Consider the following 24946-nt stretch of genomic DNA (forward strand, 5'->3'; position numbering starts at 1 on the left):
GCATTCCTTACATCTGCTGTTCGTCGCTATATTCATTGTTTTCCATATTTCTACGATCAGCATCATTCTGATACGTGCAGTGCCATACAGGTTAAACGTTATGCTTGTCACAAAAGTAGATACAATAATATAAATAAAATGACTACACTAATTTGATTGAAAGTTCTCTTCAACCCTTTTCTCATTTCCATTCTCCTAAAGAAAAAACTTTTTCCTCTTTGTTTCATGTTAAAGATTAGAAAAGTAGTAAATGAATCATTAGATATTGATACTTTTCACGGTCACAATAAATATATCCTACTTGGAAATGGAAAATGAAATACCGATAGTAAGATTCGATCCAAAACCCTCACTCATATTAAACTAAACTCGTACCCGCTCGGCTGCAGATTCCGTGAACACTAATGCCCCACAAAGCTTACAGCATAAGCACGCCTATAATTTTCAAACTCGATTTTCTCAAAAAGGTTGAAAATTGCGTCTTCCTGTTTATATACAGGGTGTTACAAAAAGGTTCGGCCAAACTTTAAGGAAACATTCCTCACACACAAAGAAAGAAAATATGTCATGTGGACATGTGTCCGGAAACGCTTACTTTCCATGTTAGAGCTCATTTTATTACTTCTCTTCAAATCACATTAATCATGAAATGGAAACACACAGCAAAAGAAAGTACCAGCGTGACTTCAAACACTTTGTTACAGGAAATGTTCAAAATGTCCTCGGTTACCGAGGATACATGCATTCACCCTCCGTCGCATGGAATCCCTGATGCGCTGATGCAGCCCTGGAGAATGGTGTATTGTATCACAGCCGTCCACAATACGAGCACGAAGAGTCTCATCATTTGGTACCGGGGTTGCGTAGACAAGAGCTTTCAAATGCCCCCATAAATGAAAGTCAAGAGGGTTGAGGTCAGGAGAGCGTGGAGGCCATGGAATTGGTCCGCCTCTACCAATCCATCAGTCACCGAATCTGTTGTTGAGAAGCGTACGAACACTTCGACTGAAATATGCAGGAGCTCCATCGTGCATGAACCACATGTTGTGTCGTACTTGTAAAGGCACATGTTGTAGCAGCACAGGTAGAGTATCCCGTATGAAATCATGATAACGTGCTCCATTGAGCGTAGGTGGAAGAACACGGGGCCCAATCAAGACATCACCAACAATGCCTGCCCAAACGTTCACAGAAAATCTGTGTTGATGACGTGATTGCACAATTGCGTGCGGATTCTCGTCAGCCGACACATGTTGATTGTGAAAATTTACAATTTGATCACGTTGGAATGAAGCCTCATCCGTAAAGAGAACATTTGCACTGAAATGAGGATTGACACATTGTTGGATGAACCATTCGCAAAAGTGTACCCGTGGAGACCAAATCAGCTGCTGACAGTGCCTGCACACGCTGTACATGGTACGGAAACAACTGGTTCTCCCGTAGCACTCTCCATACAGTCACGTGGTCAACGTTACCTTGTACAGCAGCAACTTCTCTGACGCTGACATTAGGGTCATCGTCAACTGCACGAAGAATTGCCTCGTCCATTGCAGGTGTCCTCGTCGTTCTAGGTCTTCCCCAGTCGCGAGTCATAGGCTGGAATTTTCCGTGCTCCCTAAGACGCCGATCAATTGCTTCGAACGTCTTCCTGTCGGGACACCATCGTTCTGGAAATCTGTCTCGATACAAACGTACCGCGCCATGGCTATTGCCCCGTGCTAATCCATACATCAAATGGGCATCTGCCAACTCCGCATTTGTTAACTGACTGCAAAACCACGTTCGTGATGAATACTAACCTGTTGATGCTACGTACTGATGTGCTTGATGCTAGTACTGTAGAGCAATGAGTCGCATGTCAACACAAGCACCGAAGTCAACTTTACCTTCCTTCAATTGGGCGAACTGGCGGTGAATCGAGGAAGTACAGTACTTACTGACGAAACTAAAATGAGTTCTAACATGGAAATTAAGCGTTTCCGGACACATGTGCACATAACATCTTTTCTTTATTTGTGTGTGAGGAATGTTTCCTGAAAGTTTGACCGTACCTTTTTGTAACACCCTGTATATTCAAGTCCTTGTCGTGCCCTGCACTCCGTCAACATGAATCAAATTGGTGAGGGTGTTTTTAATGAAATAACTGTGAAACATGGACTGCAATATCTTCTAGAGCACATGTCATATGTGACAAAAGAAACTAATGAATACATAACATGTAACGATTCAGACCAATTCTAGAGCTTTCTCGTGTCCCGTAAGAGGGGAAGAGGGCGGGGGGAGGCTGCCACGTGCGTCACAACACGTGACACCGCGGATCTTAAGAGACGGATTATCTCCGCGGGGAGCGAGTTACTATTAAAGACTAGTTTAATACTTCGTAGCTTCGCGTTGAAACATCCGCGTTCTCGAAAACACATGACAACGTTAAGGACTTCAGGGGTTTCTTTTCATTGACGTAGTGGTTTCACGCCCTGCCGCGGACGGAGCCGAGGTTTTCGCGGTGCATTCCAGGCTAGGCAACTAGTGTGACGTCCCAAGTTCTTTGTGCGGTTCGTATTTCCTATGGGCACCCTTCCGCGATCTACTAACGTCTGTGGATTCCAGTTTCACGACAGGTCTTGCCACTATAACTCATTCTCGCGATGCAAGTTACAGTCAGTTTAATGTGATTTATTTCGCCTATTATGAGTTTAACTCTTGATTTTCTTGTTTCAACTAAATATTACCATCCTGTTTTAAGGCTGACTAAAAACTGATTTTAATACCTGATAGGGATCTAAATGCTCATTTGCAACCCACTTGGTAAATCATTACAGTCCCTCGTAACCTACTACTATTGTACTGGGTTCGGAATAATTTTTTCTTGGTTGAAAGACGACATTTTCGCCTTTAAGTGTTTATATTATTTAAAAATCTGCAGAAATTTTTATATATCCTTGTTAGACTGCGTTCACAGTGACACCGACAGTGGTCGCCAGACGCCGTCGCCAGAGGTCACTCGATAACATCGGCCAATAGCCTGTTTCACAGCGCATCCATACCGAGCGAGGTGGCACAGTGGGTAGCACACTGGACTTGCATTCGGGAGGACGACGGTTCAAACCTGCGTCCGGCCATCCTGATTTAGGTTTCCCGTGACTTCCCTAAATCGCTTCAGGCAAATGCCTGTATGGTTCCTTTGAAAGGGCACGGTCGACTGTCTTTTCCATCCTTCCCTAATCCGATGGGACCGAAGTCTTCGCTGTTTGGTCCCGTCTCCCGACTCAACCAATAAACAGTGCATCCGATCTCCTTCGTCAGTTTCTGGGGGGATGGAGAAGTTTAGGGTAGGTTAGAATCTATTCTGTAAGGAGATCAGAACCTGTTTTTAACTTCCTGGTATGACACGACGCCAATGTGCTTGGAGACGTGTGCTGAGTTGTGGCTTTTGCTATTCAAAAGACGCCAAACGGATTTGAATGAGCTGTATCTGTTTAAAAAAGAACGTGGTAAGTACTGTACACTTTTTCCTCAGTTACTGGGATAACCAGACAAGTTCTTCAAAAATATAAGATGAAAAGAGAAAGTTCTATTACGTACTCCAGACGAAAACATTGAAAAGCAAGATTACAAAACAGTGCACAATTTCAGATAAATTCAGCAAAACAGACATATGTCAATCAACAGTCAACGACGCATATTCAGCATACTTGTGAAAGACAATATTGAGTTTTAGACAAAGATACTCTGAACACTTAAAGCACTGAAAAGTGAACATACGTAGGCCTTCACAACATTTGCAAACCACCTCATATAACAAAATAACTACCCTACTGGGATAAAGACACCAGTAAGCAGTAATAATAAATTGTAGAAAGCTAATGCCTAACCACCACATTCCACGATTTAAGCATAAGATACGTCACTCTTCTCACTTGAACAAATTAGTATTTATGGTTATAATTTACGCAAAATTTCTGCTAAAGATTTTTGCCCACTCGTGGTTTCCAATAAAGCTACGTTTTCAGTCCACAGATTCCGAGCTATAATCCGATTATGATACTTTTCATTCTCAGGATGCCACAAAACGCTTCTTTCTTTGGATAAACAGTTTCTGACATTCGATATTTATTCTGTGAGAACGTTAGCCGATCTTACCCAAAGCAACGATGATTGGACGATGAGATCGGCTGCAATGTGACCGTGCACATACTGATATACTAATTTGAAAAGATCGACCGATATCGGTCGTCGACGGAATCTATTGAAATCGATGCCACTGTAACCGCGGCCTTACCGGTACTGTAAGGGAAATCTTATTGCAAATTTGTAAAAATGGAACAACAGTTTGTACGAAGGTAAGGACTTAGTGGTTTTTCCTCATGTGTTTCACAAAACTAAAATTTTAAGCACAGCTATTGCTTGTTGTTGTTTTAGCTATCTGCCGGATTCTCGCGTATCCCTTGCACTCGAGTCAAAAGTTATGTTACTGTCCGAGTAGGCTCGACACTGTGTCGAGCTCCACGACGTACCTGCCAACCTCGAACCCGTTTGAATGCGACTATCGTTTCCCAGACCTACCAGCCACTATATTGTTTGCATAGACGTATTCCCTTTCTTGTTTTTGTTTTTCGTGTTTCTTTGGTCAAATATGTATTATTTAGGCAATGTCTGGGTCCCATGTAAAGCTGGACCTTATTGTTATGATCAGCAATTCGAATACGGGTTTGATGCCGCTCTGCAGGCTAGTCCAGAGATTCTTCATCTCTATATAATTATTGGCGCCAACATCCATTTGAACGTGTTTACTGCAGTCAAGCATGGTCCCGATCCACATTTCCGTCCATTACCAATCTGATGATTCCTTGATGCCTTAGGACGTGCTCCATCAGCTGGTTCCTTCTTTTAGTGAAGCTGAGCAATTACTTGTTGCCCACAATTCGATTCAGTATTTCCTCATTAGTTATACGAAGTACTCATCTAATCCTTAGCATTTGTTTGTAATACAAACGAAGGCGCCTAGCATCCTCTATTCTATATTGTTCGTCGTCAGCGGACACACTACGTAATAAATTCTTTCAAAAAATACTTTCTAATATTTAAATTTATAATTTATATTCTATGTCAACAGTTTTCTCGTTTTCAAAGACGATTTTCTTGTTACGCCCGTACTCATTTTATATCCACCTTACTTCGGTCAATATTACTTACTCTGCTGCCCTAATAGAATTAGTCTACAACTTTCAACGTCTCATTTCCTAATCTAATTCACTCAGCATAATCTTCCTTATTTAGACTACACTCCCTTTTTCGTTCATCTTAAAACCTCTTTTCATGGTACTCTCCGTACCGTTCAGTTGACCTTGCAAGTATTTGCCGTCTCTGACAACATTACAAAGTCAACGGAAGGCTTAAAGTTCTGATTTCTTCTCTCTGAACTTTACGTTCCCCTTTCAAATTTCTCCTTAGTTCCCCTTATTGACTTCTGAGTGTAAAAATTGAATAACATGAGGGATAGGCTACAATTCTGTCTCACTTCCTTCTGATCTATTAGCCCCTTTTAACTTGCTTCCACTCTTACAGCTGTAGCCTGGTTTCCGTACAAGTTGTAGAATACCTTTCGCTCTCTATATTTCCATTAAGACTATGAGAGAGTCTACTCCAGTCAACGTTGTCAAAAGTGTTCTTAATCTACAAATGCTACAAATTTAACGATCGCGGAACCACCTCAAAAACAAATTGAAACTTGATGGTTACAGTGCACGAAGACAAAAGTCACGGTCCCTCGGGCATGTGTGTGTGTGTGTGTGTGTGTGTGTGTGTGTGTGTGTGTGTGTGTTGTCCTTAGCGTAAATTAGTTTAAGTTACTTTAAGTAGTGTGTAAGTCTAGGGACCGATGATCTCAGCAGTTTGGTACCTTAGAAATTCCCACACATTCGAATTCGAAAAGTCACTAATATAGAGTCGGACCTGCTTCTGCCTGGCGTAGTGCACCAACTCGAAGTCGCATCGCCACAACGAGTCTTTGGAAGTCCCCTGCAGTAATACTGAGCCATGCTTCCTCTATAGCCGCCCATAACGGCGAAAGTGTTGACGGTGTAGGATTTTGTGCACGAGCTGACCTCTCGATTATGTTCCTAAATGTTGGATGAGATTCATGTCGGGCAATCTGGGTAGCTAAATCATTCGCTCGAATTGTCCAGAATGCTCTTCAAACCAATCGCGAACTACTGTGGCCCAGTAACATGCCGCACTATCATCCGTAAAAATTCCATCGTTGTTTTGGAAAAAGTAACCGAACGTGTCGGCAAAAGCACAGGCGTCGGTCGGCTGCTGCCATAGCCTATTAACGCCAGATTCCGCGGCACTGTCCTAACGGATAAGTTTGTCGTACGTCCCAAGTTGATTTCTGCTGTTATTTCATGCAGTGTTGCTAGTCTGTTAGCACTGACAACTCTACGCAAGTGCCGCTGCTCTCGGTCGTTAAGTGAAGGCCGTCGGCCACTGCGTTGTCCGTTTTGAGAGGCAATGTATGAAATTTGGTATTCTCTGCATATTCTTGACACTGTGGATCTCGGAACATTGAATTCCCTAACGATTTCCGAAATGGAATGTCGCATGCGACTATCTCTAACTACCATACCGCGTTCAAAGTCTGTTAATTCCTGTCTGAACCCTTTTCATATGAATCACCTGAGTACAAATGACAGCTCCGCCATACATTGCCCTTTTATACCTTATGTAAGTGATATTACCGCCATCTGTATACATCACTGTTGCTATCTCTTGACAGTTGTCACTTCAGTGTAGATGAAGAATGCAATGAGCTAGTACATCTTCGCAGAAGGGTCGGTCACAGAAGAACAATTTACCACAGGAATGTTACGATTTTTCGTGGGACACGCAGAGCATTTTCAATCAGAACATTTCCTCTTCAATCCATTCGCGACGCATAAAGCAATTTGGTGCATCTTATTTGGTTAGGAAACAATATAAAAATCATTTCAGAAGACGGGTAATAGTCATTCTTATTTACAAGAAAAACAGAATTAAAACACCAACTTTATCTCTTCATCTGTAAACTCATAAAGACAACACAGTATTCCATACTGTCGGATCCTATCTCCCAGAAATGATTTATAGAATTAGGGGAACATAAAACAGGAGGTAGAAATGTTAAAGTCACCTACAGTCGCCTTCCCTGCGAGTGCAGTATTTTTTCGGGAATTTAGTATACTGCTGCCTCGTAGCTTCGCAGTTTCAGTATATTTTTTTCCTTCCTTCATCAATTATTCATCACGCCCGCGTAACGTATTCAAAATGGCAGTCGTGACGTAAGAGGATTCCCCAGAAGCCACGCAGAGCCAGGCCTCAACACTGGTTGAGGGGCAGCCCTAAGGAAAGGGACGACTAGGAACCGTGTCACCCACCGCGCAAGTTTCCAGGCCGTGTCCTGCTGCCCTTGTGTCCCACATACGAGGTGCGGCTAGAAAAAAACCGGACTGATGCTGGAAAAAACATTTATTTACAATTTCATGTTATCTCCTTCAATGTACTCCCCTCCTCGGTCTCTACACCGCTCCATACGAATTTTCCCCTGTTCATAGCAATGCTGCAGATCATTTTCGGTAAGTCCATGCATTACTTCCGTCGCTTTTTCTTTTACTGCTTCAACAGTCTCAAATCTAGTTCCTTTCAAAGCTGACTTGACTTTAGGGAAAAGAAAAAAGTCACAGAGGGCCAAATCAGGTGAGTAGGGTGGATGATCTAAGATGGGAATGTTGTGTTTTGCCAAAAACGTCTTCACTGACAACGCACTGTGAGCTGGGGCATTGTCTTGGTGAAGGATCCATGACTTTTTTCTCCACAAATCGTTCCGTTTTCTCCGTACTCGCTCACGTAGGGTAGCCAGGACGCTAATGTAGTAATGCTGATTCACTGTTTGTCCCTCTGGTACCCAATCAATGTGCACAATCCCTTTGGTGTCAAAAAAAACAATCATCATTGCCTTGAATTTCGATTTTGACATTCGTGCTTTTTTTTGTCGTGGAGAACCAGGAGTTTTCCAGTGCATCGATTGGCGTTTAGTTTCGGGATCGTAAGTAAAAAACCACGATTCATCGCAAGTAATAACATTTTGTAAGAACGTGAGATCACTTTCAATGTTTTCCAGGATGTCAGAACAAATCATTCTTCGGCGTTCCTTCTGTTCAATTGTGAGACACTTTAGAACTATTTTTGAACACACTTTGTTCATGTTGAAACTTTCATGAAGAATCTGCCTAACACTTTCCTTGTCAACTCCTGTTAACTCAGACACTGCTCTGATTGTTAAACGGCGATCTTGTCGAACAAGTTTACCGATTTTTTCAATGTTTGCATTAGTTTTTGCTGACAATGGTCTACCAGTGCGAGTGTCATCACTGGTGTCTTCGCGGCCATCTTTAAATCGTTTAAACCACTCAAACACTTGTGTTCGCGATAAACAATCATCGCCGTACACTTGTTGTAACATTACAAACGTTTCACTTGCAGATTTTCCTAGTTTGAAACAAAATTTGATGTTAACACGCTGTTCTTTCTGTACACTCAACATTTTCCGACGCACAGACAAAACGTCAACTACTTAAAACAGACGCCACGGGCAGACTGAGTGCAGGAGGCAGATGAAACTCGAGCAGAAGGCGGAGCGAGAGTCACGTGACAGGCCACGCGACTTCCAGCCTTATTGCATTCGTTTTATTGTTTCACCAGTACTAGTCCGGTTTTTTTCTAGCCACACCTCGTATATACCAGGCTTTGATGACATTTCTGTCGCATGGCGGCCGGCCGCTGTCGCCGAGCGGTTCTAGGCGCTTCAGTCCGGAACTGTGCTGCTGCTACGGTCGCAGGTTCGAATCCTGCTTCGGGTATGGAAGTGTGTGATGTCCTTAGGTTAGTTAGGTTTAAGTAGTTCTAAGTCTAGGGGAGCGATGAGCTCAGATGTTAAGTCCCATAGTACTTAAGAGCCATTTGAACCATTTTTTTTGTCGCATGGCGATTCCGCAGTAGTCTCGTGGACTAGGCTTTTTATGGCTCAGCGTCCAGTATCTAGGTTGCTACAACCATTACCAGCGGTACGTTATAAACACCCTGCAATTTTGTTACACTCTCGTCGCTTATTTCTTATTCTGTTTCATGTGGCAACGTAATCATCTGAAGTATTTTACAGTACTGCCCTTTAAAATTGCATCACTCTTGATGCGACATTCAAGAAACGTCAAAACGGCATGATAATTACTTCATGCTTAGATTGCAGATGATTAGCGTTGTAGCTCAACTGCAGAGCGTAGCTAGGAATAACAAACTCTGCATTCCGCATATAACCTCCTCAGTCCGTATGTGTACTACATTCATCTTTTATTTTTTTCTGGATCAGGGAATGACCTAATCTTGCTGTATCTGATTCCAGCTTATACTCTCCACCACTGCATGTCAAATCAAGCACTTACAGGTTAAACAAATGTGATCACGTAAGCTCTGAGAGTGCTTGGTGATTATTACAGAAACTGGAGATAGTGCCCTAACACCGCCCCCCCCCCCCCCCCCAAAAAAAGAAAAGTTTAAGATCCACCCTCGCCCCAAATATCTCGGAATCTCACTGGATCCTTCACGATTATGCAAGTCTCACCTCACGTCACTCCCAGGGAAGTTAAACACCGGGAACAACATTATCCGCAAATAGCTAGAACTTCTTTGGGGTTCAAGCTGACACTCGCCATACAGTGGCCATCTCTTTTGTCTATTCCGTGACTGAATGTTGCACACCATTATGGCACAAGAATGTGCATGTCAGTAAGGTGGATGCTAATTACAATGATACCATGGGTCTCATAGCGGGTGCCTTGAGATTAACTCCTCTACCTTATCTTTCTGCTCTCAGTAACATTGCTCCACCACACATGAGACAACAAGAAGCAATGACCTGGGAATGGGAAAAGATTAATGGCGTAGAGTTTTCCCAAAGGCTACCTGTTCAGGAAATTGTGCTTACTAGATCCAGAAGGCGTCTCAAGTAAAGGAAACAATGCTGGACAGCTCGTGAGACCCAACTACTGAAGACTGAAGATGTGTGGAAAGAGAGACGGAAAAACATCACCAGCATATGTCGCCGTGGCCTCGAAAGACCAGATACATATTGCAACTGCCTACAAGAACGTGGTGTCAACCGAACAGAATCCGGTGTGGACACGGAAAAATAAGTTCAGTGTGACTGTGAAGTTTCAGAACAAACCAATGACCACATTTTAGAGGAATGTCCCAAGAGAAGTTTCAGTGAAGACTGAAAGGATATCATCACTGCCTCTACAACGACAATGGAGTGGATAGCCTCTCTTGGCATCACTCTGTAAGGTCACTTGAGACCAGAACTCTAGTATATTCCTTTTGTACTTCATTGGATAAATTTCGTTTCTGCAAGCTCCCACCAACTGGCACCAACTGCTTGAAGAAAGTTGTTTATCGCAGTGTCAGGATGACTTCTAAGAAGAAAGGTAATTGCTGTGTGTCTATAGTAACTTTGAACTGGAAAGTACAGTAATAATACACCCAACACTGTCGAATAAGTGACTGTTTATTTCATCATAACAATACAGTGAGGCATTTTTTCGATGTAGCACTGCGCCTACATTCGGCAGCGACCTACACTTCACATTCACAAGAGAGAATACGAGAGGAAGAAGAGAGTGAAGAAGAAGAAGAAGAGGAGGAGGAATGGATAAATATGCAGTTCCAAGGAGGATGCGCCTCTGTGAGCACCAAAGCCTGTTCCATCACCAACAGTGAAGACGTTGCATGCATGCATCAAGCTGAGATGGTGAATAAAACCCAGCAAAATTATTTCATGTGCATACTATCTTGCTGTAAGGGTTCTGGTTTGCACAGCGCACTAAATGCAAAACATATCTCTCTTCCAAAGAAAAAACGAACTCTTTTTTTGCAGTTTCACAACAAATAGCAGAACTATGAAAAATTTTCTGATTGCATTAGTTTGTATTATTGTAATAGTTTCTGAGTACTTAAATAAATTTATTTGTGTATTTCAGTTGTCAGTTTATAAATAAAATCCATCAAAGTAAACCCTGAAAACATTTCATTGCTAGGACAGAAAACGTATTCGAGTCCTAATGTAGCATACACGTTACTTGCGCTGACATTTTGGAGAAGCACGGACAATTTTTGTTAATTTAATATTTTCGTCTTATTAAATCCCAGAACAACGCACTGGCTACCAATGTAAACTTCTCATCCATAAAATCTAACGTACGCTCAGGATTGAGGAGGCTAAGAAAAGATTACGCGGCGGGATTCTCATTTAAAAGCGAATTTGAATATTGGTTGTCCGTGCGAAGATCGTGTTGAAACGTCCCCTTTGAAAAATTTATACATGACTGTCCTTAAACTGATACACAATATTTTTTTTTTTTAGCGCAACGCAATCTGACTTTCAAAAATCCCTACAAAAAAAATGGCCCTGACTAACATTAACCTATGCGTTTCACAAATCGCTTACCTCACAAAAATCTTGGTTACTCGAACTACTGCAATACAGCGAGCGCCACTACTGCCAGCTAAATAAAAGATTGAAACTATGGAAGGCACTAACTACTGATAGGCATAGTTAGCAAATGAAAGATTTTAGTAGAGAACAAACACTGTATTTACCTTAATAGTCATATTATATATAGCAGTTCATGACAGTCTTACGAATTTCAAAACTCCGCCATCTCTCTCCCCACATCCATCACTGCTGGCGGCTCACCTCCAACTGCGCAACGCTACGCGCTGTTCACATCCAGCTGCCGCTGCCCAACACTACAATGGCAGACAACAATGCAAACTAGCCACAGACTGCACACAGCACAGCCAGTGATTTTCATACAGAGCGCTACGTGGCGTTACCAATAAGAAAACCTAAACAGCCTACTTACAGTGTTACTTCGTGTAAGGAGAAGCAATGGCTGCAATCATGTGTCGTAATTCTACAGCAGCAGGATATGTTCCGTCAACACTACCTTTTTTTCGTTCCACGATATTGCTAGTCACGTTGGTCGGGATTTCACGACTGTCAATCTGATGTTGAATCGATCGGATCAGGAGAGCCATAGTACACAACAATGCGCAGGTTCTCGGCGGCGTCAAAAGACTAGCGCGCAAAAGCAGAGGCTTGATGTTTTCTCGGCCTTGTGGGATCGTTCAGCCACAACACGTAATTTGAGTCATAAAATGGATTTGTTTGCACCAAGACAAGTATGCATCCAAAGTGCGACGCCTGGAACAAAAGGACTCTCAGCACAGTCACCATTGCTGTGGCTTCCTTTGGCGTTGCAGCAGAGAGGGGCGTGCACAATGAGAACCATGGGCACAGCGGCAAGTTGTTTTTTCATACGAATCCCGGTTCTGCTTACAGTGTCTGCGGGGAGAACGAACGTTGTCAGACTGCATTCGCCATCGTCCTATGAGCCTAGCGCCTGCCCTGACGCCATGGGGTGCCGTTAGAGACAGAACACGATCACTGTGGTTCACATAGCTAGTGATCTGGGCAACAGGCGTTGCATTTCTGAAATATTAAGGTCGGTGGCGGTGCCCTGTCTGCGAGCTCTCCGTGACGTTATTTTTTAACAAGATTACACAAGATCGTAGGTTGGCCGTGGTGTCCTGACCTACATCGATACATACTGTTTTCCTACTCAGAACATTCTCAAAACTCTCACCTACTGAAAACACCTCGTAACGGGTTGCCGAGAGTCACTACGATCGATGAACTCTGTCACAGAGCTGAAAAAGTGTCGAATGACGTGGTCGTATCTGCCATACAGGCCCACAAGTGGCTGATTCATATTGACAAACTGTGTAGGGCAAACTAGGAGTTCAACATACACTAAGTTATCAAAAGTATCCGGACACCCTCAAAAACATACGTTTTTCATATTAGGTGCATTGTGCTGCCACCTGTTGCCAGGTACTCCATATCACCGACCTCAGTAGTCATTAGGCATCGTGAAAGAACAGAATGAGACGCTCCGCGAAACTCACGGACTTTCAACGTGGTCAGGTGATTGGGTGTCACTTGTGCCATACGTCTGTACGCGAGATTTACACTCTCCTATACTTCCCTAGGTCCACTATTTCCGATGTGATGGTGAAGTGGGAACGCGAAGGGACACGTACAGCACGAAAGCGTACAGGCCGACCTCGTCTGTTGACTGACATTCTCTGCCTCGTGATGACTGGGTGTTGTGTGATGTCCTTAGGTTAGTTAGGTTTAAGTAGTTCTAAGTTCTAGGCGACTGATGACCATAGCTGTTAAGTCCCACAGTGCTCAGAGCCATTTGAACCATTTGTTGACTAACAGGGACCGCCGACAGTTGAAGAGGGTCGTAACATGTGGTAGGCGGACATCTATCCAGACCATCACACAGGAATTCCAAGCTGCATGAGGATCCACTGCAAGCACTATGACACTTAGGCGGGAGGCGATAACACTTGGATTTCATGATCGAGCGGCTGTTCATAAGCCGCCGGCCGCTGGTGGTCGAGCGGTTCTAGGCGCTTCAGTCTGGAACCGCGCGACCACTTCGGTCGCAGGTTCGAATCCTGCCTCGGGCATGGATGTGTGTGATGTCCTTAGGTTAGTTAGGTTTAAGTAGTTCTAAGTTCTAGGGGACTGGTGACCTGAGATGTTAAGTCCCATAGTGCTCAGAACCATTTTGTTCATAAGCCACACATCACGCCGGTAAATGCCAAACGACGCCTCGCTTGGTGTAAGGAGCGTAAACATTGGGCGATTGAACAGTGGACAAACGTTGTGTGGAGTGACGAATCACGGTACTCAATGTGGCAATCCGATGGCAGGTTGTGGGTATGGCGAATGCCCGGTGAACGTCATCTGCCAGCGTGTGTAGCGCCAACAGTAAAATTCGGAGGCGGTAGTATTATGGTGTGGTCGTGTTTTTCATAGAGGAGGCTTGCACCCCTTGTTGTTTTGCGTGGCACTATCACAGCACAGGCCTAAATTGTTGTTTTAACCACCTTCTTGCTTCCCACTGTTGAAGAGCAATTCGGGGATGGCGATTGCACCTTTCAACACGATCGGGCACCTGTTCATAATGCACGGCCTGTGTCGGAGCGGTTACACGACAATAACATCCCTGTAATGGACTAACCTACACAGAGTCCTGACCTGAATCCTATAGAACACCTTTGGGATGTTTTGGAACGCCGACTTTATGCCAGACCTCACCGACCAACATCGATATCTCTCTTCGGTGCAGCACTCCGTGAAAAATGGGCTACCATTCCCCAAGAAACCTTCCAGCACCTGATTGAACGTATGCCTGCGAGAGTGAAAGCTGACACGAAGGCTAAGGGTGGGCCAACAACATATTGAATTTCAGCATTACCGATGGAGGGCGCCACGAACTTGTAAGTCATTTTCAGACAGGTGTCTGGATGATCACATAGTGTATGTTCTTTTTTTCTTTCTTTCTTCAGGATGACGCAACTCTCAAATCGAGTTTGATAATTTTAAGCTAGCTTACCTACTTTGTATAGTCGCAAAGAGTTCGCAGTGAGTAAGCAATTTCATAAGCGCGAGGTTCTCTTATAAAACCTGGCTGCCCGTACTTTTTTTTCATTCCCGCGTTATTCTGTAAACGTGCAGTACTAAAGGAATCCCACCCAATTTACTCCGCTGATGCAGCCTCCCGACGTTTATTATTACATGAAAGGGAGAACCTTATAAAACGACTTCGAAATTGCGGGTACGTCATCGAACAGAACAGAGATATTCCTTCTACAGAAAATTGCATTAACATTCAATCAGTCATACACCACCAATCGTCTGTAACGATATTTAGTGATATGCTCCGATATGCGAGGTATGCTGCTAAATTGTATGACGACCGAGAACCGTTTATGAATATAAACCAATTTTTTTTTCAATAGATACACTGAAAAATCAGGCATGTGCAAAAATTCCGTGTTCACCAGACGTATTTTATGTGGCAATAATTACTGTTTTCCATGTTTCTACGATCAGTATCATCTTGATGCGTGCCGCGCTCCGTAGGTTACAAATTGTTACAGGTATAGCTACAATGATATAAAAGAAATGACTGTACCGTTTTGATTGAAAGTTCTCGTGTATACTTTCCATAATTGATGTGTCCTTAAGATAAAACTAATTTCTTCTTTTTTCAGGATAAATATGATGTAAATGATAAATGAATCATTAAATATTGATAATTTGCTCAGAGATAATAAATCTGTTATTTGAATTTAATGGGAAAGAAGTACCAGCTGCGAGATTTGAACCATGGACTCCGGGCTTATGAAACAACTGGCTTGGCTGCGGACTGCTTGAGTATTTGCAACCACACTATCCTAAAATTTTGAAACTCGATCTTCTCGAAAACGGCTGAGAGTTGTATCTTCCTGTTTACATATACAGAAGTCATAGTCACGCCCTACACCCTCTATCAATTTAAATCAAAACTAGGGAGGGGGAGTTCTTACGGTCCCATTGTCAATTGGACTTCACGCCCAATAGGGTCAGAGCTACAGTTGCTGCCCGAGCTGGCAGCTCCATGCTCTAAATTGCACTCAACAGAGCCACAAATTATCTACAAATTTTATCAAATGTTCAAATGTGTGTGAATTCCTAAGGGACCTAACAGCTGAGGACATCGGTCCCTAGACTTACGCACTACTTAAAGTAACATAAAGTAACTTATGTTAAGAACAACGCACACACCCATGCCTGAGGTAGGACTCGAACCTCAAGAGGGAGGGGCCGCGCAATCCGTGGCGTGGCGCCTCGAACCGCGCGGTACTGTACTGTTTATGCATCAATAAGTGAGACTTCTTTTTTCTTGCCGTTCTGGTTTTGCAATTTTAATGGCCAGCAGTGTAGATTCACTTCAGCAGAGTTTTTGCAAGTAGGCAGTCAAATTCCGCAGTCGTTTTTCTGAGTTACACCAACACTGCAATCGTTTTGAGCGAGATCTTCTCAGCGCACATCAACCCAATCTAATAAATGTATAACTGTCAAAGTTATAACAATTTACCACACTGTCTGTCATTCTATGAAATAAAAATTGCCTTCATTTTTTTCCATTGCTGTATAGTCTCGACTCTGAAGCCAGTTTCAAATGTATGCACAAGCACAACCCACCGGAATGACTATACTTGGGGTCAGAGCCTGTGCCGTAAAAGCTAAATACGTATTTTAATTTTTTTCGTTATTGTTGTAATTAGTGTAGTGTTCTATTTTTTTCATACTTGACCTGTGTAACATTTCTCATACTTTCAGTTTTCAGCGAACGAACTCTTTGTTTGTAATTGAGTTCTTATCAGGTTGGATTTCATTGGAATCATTGTGCACAGCGACTTTGACGTAATTCAAAATGGAAGGAAGTCAGCAATCTGTCGTCATTGTCCGTATCCGTACTTTATTGCAGATCTACATTTCAGCTACGGAATGGCCAGCATTAGTGCGTAAGGAGAGTTATGCAGACTCGATAGGCCTGTAAATGAATATGCTATTACACGGCCTTGCGTGTATTTAGCTTACTTAAAACGCACTGTACTGTAACTGAAATCTAGATCTGTAATAAATAAGAGACTGAATGGCGACAGACTGCTGACGTCCTTCCTGTTTTAAGTTCGTAGTTGTAGAAGGCGTTCATTATTGTTATTATAAGCGTTCGTAATCTAAATTGTAATAAGAGTAAGTTCGAAAGTGCCATAGCTATACAAGTGGTCAAGTGTGCTCGTTTTTAAAAAGTCATTGTTGATGGGTTGCGCCCAAACAAAGAACGCTGAGCAGTGTGGTATTCACTTGATGAAAGAGGCATTGTAGTGACGCTCGTCGTTATCCTTCCTGAAAATAGGCATCAGCAGAATGATGCTATGAGCAGTTTAAACTGCTGATCTGAGGAAGAGGTCCAGGCAGATGGAGACAGAATGGAGATATGCTCATAATAGCATCGACGACACCAACTTCCATCATCGCAAAGGTACAGTAATGCCACCATCTCGTACTGTTCGCAGGATAGATGAGATTTGTGTTGCAAAATTGACCGCCCTCAGCATTCACAATGAAATAATTGCGAAGTTAAAACACTAAAATGTGTGTTGGCGTAAATCATTTTGCGTAGTGCAGCTTAGTTCCTCTGTCCTGAACAACAGCTAAGTTCAGTAACCAGTAAAAAAATTCTTGCTAGATTTAAAATCTGTACAAGAGATAATTGTATCAGTCACTTTTACGGAGACACGAAAACTATTTTGTGCTGCTTTGCACAGAGTATTGTTCAAAAGGAACTGAAACAGCAGCATTGCTTAATCGCTGCAATCATTACTTAACTTTATTGATTGAGATTTTGATGTGTAGTAAGTGCTGTGTGGGGATGTCTGAAAAGTAAATGCGCTGACACAATTGCGTCAGTAGATAACTTACAGGTTTTTGTTAAGTTTTATTCCACAGATATAGTGGTTTACATCTAAGTAGTTTCAACACAGTTGCATGAATATACGGCGTTATAACCTGCATTGTTACGCGAATGAAGATTGTCATACATCCTTGGCCATGAAACTTTCCATTATGTTATCCCAGATCATTTGATATTATTCGATGGTGTATTAAATGTACATAGGCTATATATCCATACCGTCTGGTAATGTTGCCTCTGACTTGGTTAGTTCTACCCACGATCAGTCTGATAGTAAAAATTTTAAGCCTGTTAAGCGATAGGGTTAACGAAATACTTAGACACTGCTCTGCAGTCCCCACAGGGCTACTGCACTTAAGTTCAGCTTCGCGTAATAATTTTACCATTGTTTCTTCAGGTACAGGGAATGTACGGCAAGCAGTTGTTTGGAGTAGCAAGAGCTGTACCGTCACAAATCCAAGAACTCGTCAACTTTCTCTTGTAATGTAGTAATCGTAGGAGATTGGCCACATTGTCAGGCCTAACAATCAAAAGCTTTATGAACGAATGATTCTGTGTGATAAGCTGAACAATTACTACAGCACATACAATCTATGTCATGCCTTTGACTGTGAAGTTCGATAAGGTGACGAGTCTGCTACTACGGTTACGTGATTACATGTGGAAATTGGCGAGTTAAAGCCTAATGCACGAGATGTGGTCTCTCAGACCGCACTAAAATTCTGGAACTCGCACTCTAAGATCAGTTCTGACGGAATGCTTATAAACCCACAATGTTTTGTTGTCGGCTGCATTATCGCCTTTTTTTTCTTTTTTTTTTTTGCTGTTGACTTGTGTTACTGGCACGTGTTGTGGTCTCCTTCACGCGTCACCTGGTCTACGTACTTGTTTTGTTCAATATAGTACAAAATGTGTTCGCAGGAACGTGTCAGTTTTAACGGCTCCAAGTTTGATAAAATTGCTGGTCTGTTGGATGAAGGAAGATGTCAGTGATACAGATCAAGAAATGACGAAAGGGACGATGGTTTTACATAGCCATTAATGACGTTTGTGCTAGCGGAGGAACATTCAGACGAAGAAATTCAGGACAGTTATAATGGGGCCATTCTCTTTCTCCAATGAACACCTTACAGTTTAGTTAAAATCAAATGTGTCTTGAGTAATGATAAAGAAAAATTTAGATTCCTGCATTGAATGTCAGTTTTGCAGACTTACTGTTTGTGTCTATCGAGAATAGTTTTTGTAGGCAAGTTTAAACCCTAGTAATCAGTTTTATGTAAAAATTTACTTGCTAGAGAGATATCATGATTATTCAGAATGCAAAATAAAGTTCTCCAACAGTTCGTTTATGTGCACTGTTGAAAAAAAAACCCACAAAACTATGTGATTTTGTGTGATAAAAAGTAAGAGTATTTAAACAGCACCTAAATAATTGTAAAAGTAAATGTTATATAGCTTAAATTAAAAATTTCAGATGAATTACACCTTAAATCTCGGTTTAAACATAGAGAGACCCCACCTCGTAATGTACTTTACAGAAAAGTTATCTCGTGAGCTGAGACATTAAACTGGCTTCACAGTCGACACTGTTCAGAAAAGAAGAGTTAAGTTTTACGTCATTCAGTGATGAGCTATGTGGTGAAATGTTATCATTCAGACAATTAAACATTGTATCAGTCCGAACCGTTGAAAAGACCCTCCTCAGCTTCCATCATGTAGTCGCTGCCTTTGGTAATACGCTATTAAGTGTAATGCAGAATCGTAATGCGGATTTAGAATGTTACCGGCTGAGCTATCCAGGCGCGACCTACGGAGAACCTGAAAAATTAACCTCTTCTTATCCGTCTTGTAAAAGGGTTGCCTGCGTAAGGTAAGGATCAATTATACAGTTTTAATCAGTCAGTGCAGTGTACGCCCCGCGACAGTCATTGATTCGTTCTTCACAGATACTGATGGCCATACTTGGAGCTATTGTCATCTCTGGTACGCCGAAATAAGATCATTGCCCAGCTATGCAGTAAAACTGTGTAAGGCGTAAGTCCGGATGTGCAGAACAGGATTTCTGTCAGTTATATTGCTCTGTTGGCCATATGAGTTTGTACTATTTAGCTTCGAAAGGTAACGATTATTTCTTTTAAGTATATCGATTTGCGTGCGTAGTAGCGTCAATTAATCTCCTTTACTGTAAATATATTTGTATAAACAGCAGAAATAGGCTAAGGTGCATGTAATAGTTAACTCTTTGTCTAACAAAGCGTAAAGAATAAACAATCAGCATCGTACAGAAGCCACGTCACAATCTCGGTTGCTAGATTGTTTAATATTCATCCTTACTTCAAATTTTACTCTGTTGTAACAGAAGTTCATCCCACTCAAAGCTTTATTTATGAGGCTTTACAAGTCTATACTGGTACTTATTGTTCAGTCTTTTCTTGTTTTTCATATTCCTTTGTGCTAATAAGATTAGTCGGTTTCCTCCAATTAATTCACATGTTTATAAACAACTACTCATTTTGCAATTGCATACTTTATTAAGGTTTCGGAGGCCTGTTAGAGGAATCTTTATATTTCGCGTTTCTGTTTTATATAGTTGCTGTGATGTATGCGTCAATCCGTTTGTCTCACGAAAAGGTTTTCCTCTGCGGTGCACAACCCCATGAGGCTGTTTGCTAATCGGGGTGTCCTTCAGTTAGGCTTCAGCTGGTACAGCGGTTATACCGCCCCCACAGACAGCTGTAGCAGAATATCGCAAGGACGTACGTTTATGTAGAACGCTTTATGACTAAAATGCCCTGATTATGAAGGACCGTCAAATGTATGCTACTAGATAAAGCATCAGGTAATGCAACTGAGATTGTTAATGTCTGTCTAAACTTTCTCCAATGCTTTTCTCGCCTTGTAAAAACAACGCCGCCCGTTTCGTCTGCTGAAGACAGGATTCGATTATTACGTTATTTTTCTAATTCCAAGCGGATGTTCGAGAATGAATCGTGTTGTTAATCAAGATTAAAGATAACACAATCTGACATCTGCACATGAATGACTCATGTCGCCTTGAAATTTTACCTTTGCTGAGCAAAAGCGGTTAGATAAAAAGGATGATAATAATAATAATATAGATATACAATATCTATAAATTACTGAACCCAGGCGAAAAATTACTTACAGTGTGTATATTGACGTAAAATAGTGATGTATCTCGTGTGGCTCAGTGGTCTAGGGGTATGATTCCTGCTTTGGGTGCAGGAGGTCCCGGGTTCAAATCCCGGCTGAGCCCTAAATTTTTAATATGCTATATTACTTCCACGACTGGTTATTTCAGTAGAAAGAACGAAAGTTTCAAAATTTGGTTGCACAATATCGTGTATAGCTATAAACTGTACTCTCCAATAAATCTGTGCTACGAAATTCGAAAAATATTTTCTGTGCTAAACAAGTTTAGCATCGTAATTCTATTTCCACAGTAACTAAAGAACTACATAAGCAAAGAAGCGACTTCATGAAAAACAGCGTTTTCGAGTATTTGAATATCTGCAGTCCTATAACCGAACCAATATTTCCGTTGTTAGTTATTCCATTTTGTTACCAAAGTGTTGTCTTGTCGATCAGATCCATATCGACGTAAGAAACTGAAACTGTGTTTGTTTCCGTCCTGCAGGACTTGACTTCGATTTGTCGTAAAGAACGAGGCGCAGCTGTTGCGTACACTTTGTAAGACAAATGAAGGAAGAGAGAGTTTGCTTGTGTGCATGACCACAGTTGAACGGACACCGGGGAAAAAATGCATAGAGCTAATGTCATGACTATGAATGAAGAAATAGTCGACTTGTCATCTATACTGGATGAAGTGTTCAAGAAACAAAATGAAGTTGAAAAACAAGTTGACATAGCAAGGCAGGATTTGGAAAAAGTGAAACTACAACATCAGAATGAGAAAAATGAATACGAGGGAGTACTTCGAAAGAGAAGAAATTCTGAGATGCAGCTAAATAATTTAAAAGAATCAATTGCTGATATAATGACGTCATTACAGAACCTGTATGAAAAAACTGAAAATATTTCATTTGCAACAGGTGACAAGCAGTTTCAGCAAGCGAAAGCCAGCTTAATACTGTCACATGAAATGGTTCATCACAACAAATATTATCAGATAATGGAGAAATACGGTGATAACAAACTGTCGTCTGCTGCAAATATGTGTGATCAAACTGTGAGGAAGAAGAGAGATACTCTCTACACAAGGAAGAAACTACTAGAGAACAAAATTGCTGAGAACAGAAGGCAAATAAATATGAATTTGCAAACAGAAACAAAACTGAAAGAAGAAATACTAATATTAAAGAAACGGAACAATGCTTTGCTTATTCGCCTCCAGCGACAGTTACATGAAGCACAGTGCAGATGCAGCCAAGCAGAAGAAAGATTAAGTCGTTTGAAAATGACATTGCAAGAACAGAAACATGTCATTCAGAAGAATCAGATCCACAAATAAAAATCTTTTCATGTGGTCTCAAGGTTGTGTTTCTCCTCTGCGAACAGCTCTTCAACAAAAATCAATAACAATACCTACACCGTTAGGAGTGACTAGATTTATTCAAACATTTTCTCCATTAATGTTGTTGTCTTCAGTGCAATGTATTTCCTCACAACAGCTGCTGATGTAATAACGAAAGGATCAAGTGCTAATGATCTCCAGAATTTGTTTCTCATTCACTATGGAGTCCGCAATAACGCACTAAACTGCTACTAGAGGGCCATAATTGATTCATAGGTTCCTGCACCCAGCAGTAACCACTATCTGTTCAAGTACATTTTTCTTAGGAGCGTATTGTACTTTGAATTTCTTTTAAAATTATGTATACTTAAAAAGGTTGTTACAGTTGCCATAAATAAGCTAAAAAGAAACTGAATTAAGAAAACTGAACTTTACTTATAACCAGAAATTTTTCTGTTGAATATGTAATTTAAATTCTTCTTGGGTGTTCACCTGGGTAAGATCACTGATATTGCACAAATTTTCATTTGTGAGACATGCCACCAAAAATTAATGCTTGTACCCAGCCAAAAACCCAAGAAGAATTTCAACTGAATTTTGTTGTATCAAATAAAATATGAAACACAGTAACTGATAGATTTTACACATCGTGCAGGTCAAATTTGTGTTAGCTAATGCTATTATAAAGCTAACTGCATACACACTGTACCTTTGTTCAGATGTTAATTCTGTTTCCCTGCCAGTTTATTCATTTCCAGTTGTATTTTTAATTAATGCCAGTAATTTGTTGTTTTTTGTTAATAAATAACACTGAAAAAAAGAAAGGGGTATGATTTCTGCTTTGGGTGCAGGAGGTCGGATTCAAATCCCAGCTGAGTCCTTCATTTTTAATATGCTATATTACTTCCACGACTGGTTATTTCAGTAAAAAGACCAAAAGCTTCAATATTTGGGTGCGCAATATCGTGTATAGCAATAAATTGTACTCTCACACAAACGCGTGCTACGAAATTCGAAGAATATTTTCTGTGCTAAACAAGTTTAGCATCGTGATTCTAATTCCAAAGTAACTATTTATAAAAATGAACTACATAAGCAAGGAAGCCACTCCAAGCAAAACAACGTTCTAGAGTATCAGAATATCTGCAGTCCTACAACCGAACCAATAATTTACGTTGTTTGTTACCAAATTGTTCTCTTGTCGATCAGATCCATACCGATGTAAGAAACTAAAAACTGCTTCCGTCCTGCAGGCCTTCGATTTGTCGCTGCTTCATTGGGTGGCAATACTGAGGAGACAAGTAGTCAGAACGCAGTCTCTAGGTCGCTATTTCAGCAAATCCCCATCTGTCCTCACAAGAATGAGCATACCTTGGAGATCAGATATGATTCTCTGCAGAACAGTCTCAAACGCGCACATGTCATCCTCGGATGATCAGTCACTGAGCTATCGGTAGATGTATCTTCAGCTTCTTAATTGCTCTTTTAAATCTCTATTATTCTAAATTTTATACTGATTTTTAGCCTCACATTTGGCCAGGGCAGGTTTAGAACTTCAATATCAAATGTTTCCCCATTTAGTATAAATGTATTTGGAATGTAAACTTTTCTATTAAGTCACCATCTAACTAGACTCAAACTTCAACCAAGGCTTACCTTAACAACACTCAGTTTAATAGATGCCACATTTTTTGAAGCTGGAAGAATGCAGTAGGTCTAGTTCTTTCTGATTTCACAAAAGGCTTTTAAAGATATCAGATGTTCCCTTAAATGTAAATGAATTGTTCCTTCTTTTGATATTTAACACTGGGGTAGGATTCAGAAATTTATTTACTACAGAATAATATCTATGTAGTACTTACTTTAAAAGAAAAAAAACGTTTTCCCGATCACTGGATTTAGATTTATTTTTAAAGTCGTTATCAAGAGCCCAAGGAAAGGCAGTTAATATCTGGACGGGAGGAGGGCGACACCAAATGCGATGTCGCCTATGTGGAAAAATGTTTTCGAGCCTGTCCTGTATTCAAATTTGGATTCTTCTCTTAAATCCAAAACCTTCCTACGCTTGTACTTGAGAGAACATCAAGGAATATGATACTAGCATCAGGGGTCTAATGAGATCTGAATACTTAGTGGTCTAACTTGGTCATTCATCCAACAAAACAGTTCATGTAGCTACAGACTGGTTATTTCTCTCCGAAACAAAAACGCAGTGTAACTGTTTCAGTCGCATGGCCCAAAAATAGAGATATCAACGAGTGAGAAAGTATGTAGTCTTTCGAGAAAGTTTTGTCTATTTCTGTTCACACTATAAAAGCAGTAAGTTCGTGAGTAGAGGTAAATTGGAAATTGATGGTAAGAGCCTATGAGACCAAACAGCTGAGGTCATCGGTCCCTAAGCTTATACACTACTTAATCTAACTTAAACTAACTTACGCTAAAGACAACACACACACCCATGCCCGAGGGACGGAGGTGACTAGGTGTCGTGACTAGGTGCCTAAGACCGTACGGCTACCCCGCGCGGCATGAGTAGAGGTCTCTCCACACATACAGATAACTGCAGTAATTACTGTTTTGAGGACAAGAGCGTACATCGGTGAAGCTATGCGCAGTAATAATTATTTTGTGGTTAAAAGTTAATGGACAAAAGCAGTGTTATAATTTTCATCTGTTAGCAATGCAGGCAATTTACACATTTGTAGGGGAGTAACATAATATTAGCTTCAGAATTCTGTTCCCTGTATAGTGTGTACACTGATGATCCAAAACATTATGCCCACTTACTTGGAAGTATGTTGGTCCACTTCTGGAACGCAACTCAGCAGTGATTCTGCTTGCCATGGATTCGACAAGTACTTGACAGGTTTCCAGAGGTTTGTGGCAGCAGATGCCTACGCAAAGGTTACGCACTTCCCGTAATTTACGGACGTTTGATTTGTGGGCGCGGAGCTGGTGCCCAATAGCGTCTCACTTG

General features: G+C 41.3%; 1 protein-coding gene and 1 non-coding gene across 2 annotated transcripts in view; one reads left to right on the forward strand and one right to left on the reverse strand.

Moving 5' to 3' along the window:
• Positions 1–24946, reverse strand: part of LOC124796726 — a 1132495-nt gene that overhangs the window by 881306 nt on the left and 226243 nt on the right. The window lies entirely within an intron of this gene.
• Positions 20680–20751, forward strand: Trnap-ugg. The gene has a single exon. It is a non-coding gene; the product is annotated as a tRNA-Pro (tRNA).

The sequence above is a fragment of the Schistocerca piceifrons genome, chromosome 1 (genome assembly GCF_021461385.2).
Source record: "Schistocerca piceifrons isolate TAMUIC-IGC-003096 chromosome 1, iqSchPice1.1, whole genome shotgun sequence".
Taxonomy (NCBI): Eukaryota; Metazoa; Arthropoda; class Insecta; order Orthoptera; family Acrididae; genus Schistocerca; species Schistocerca piceifrons.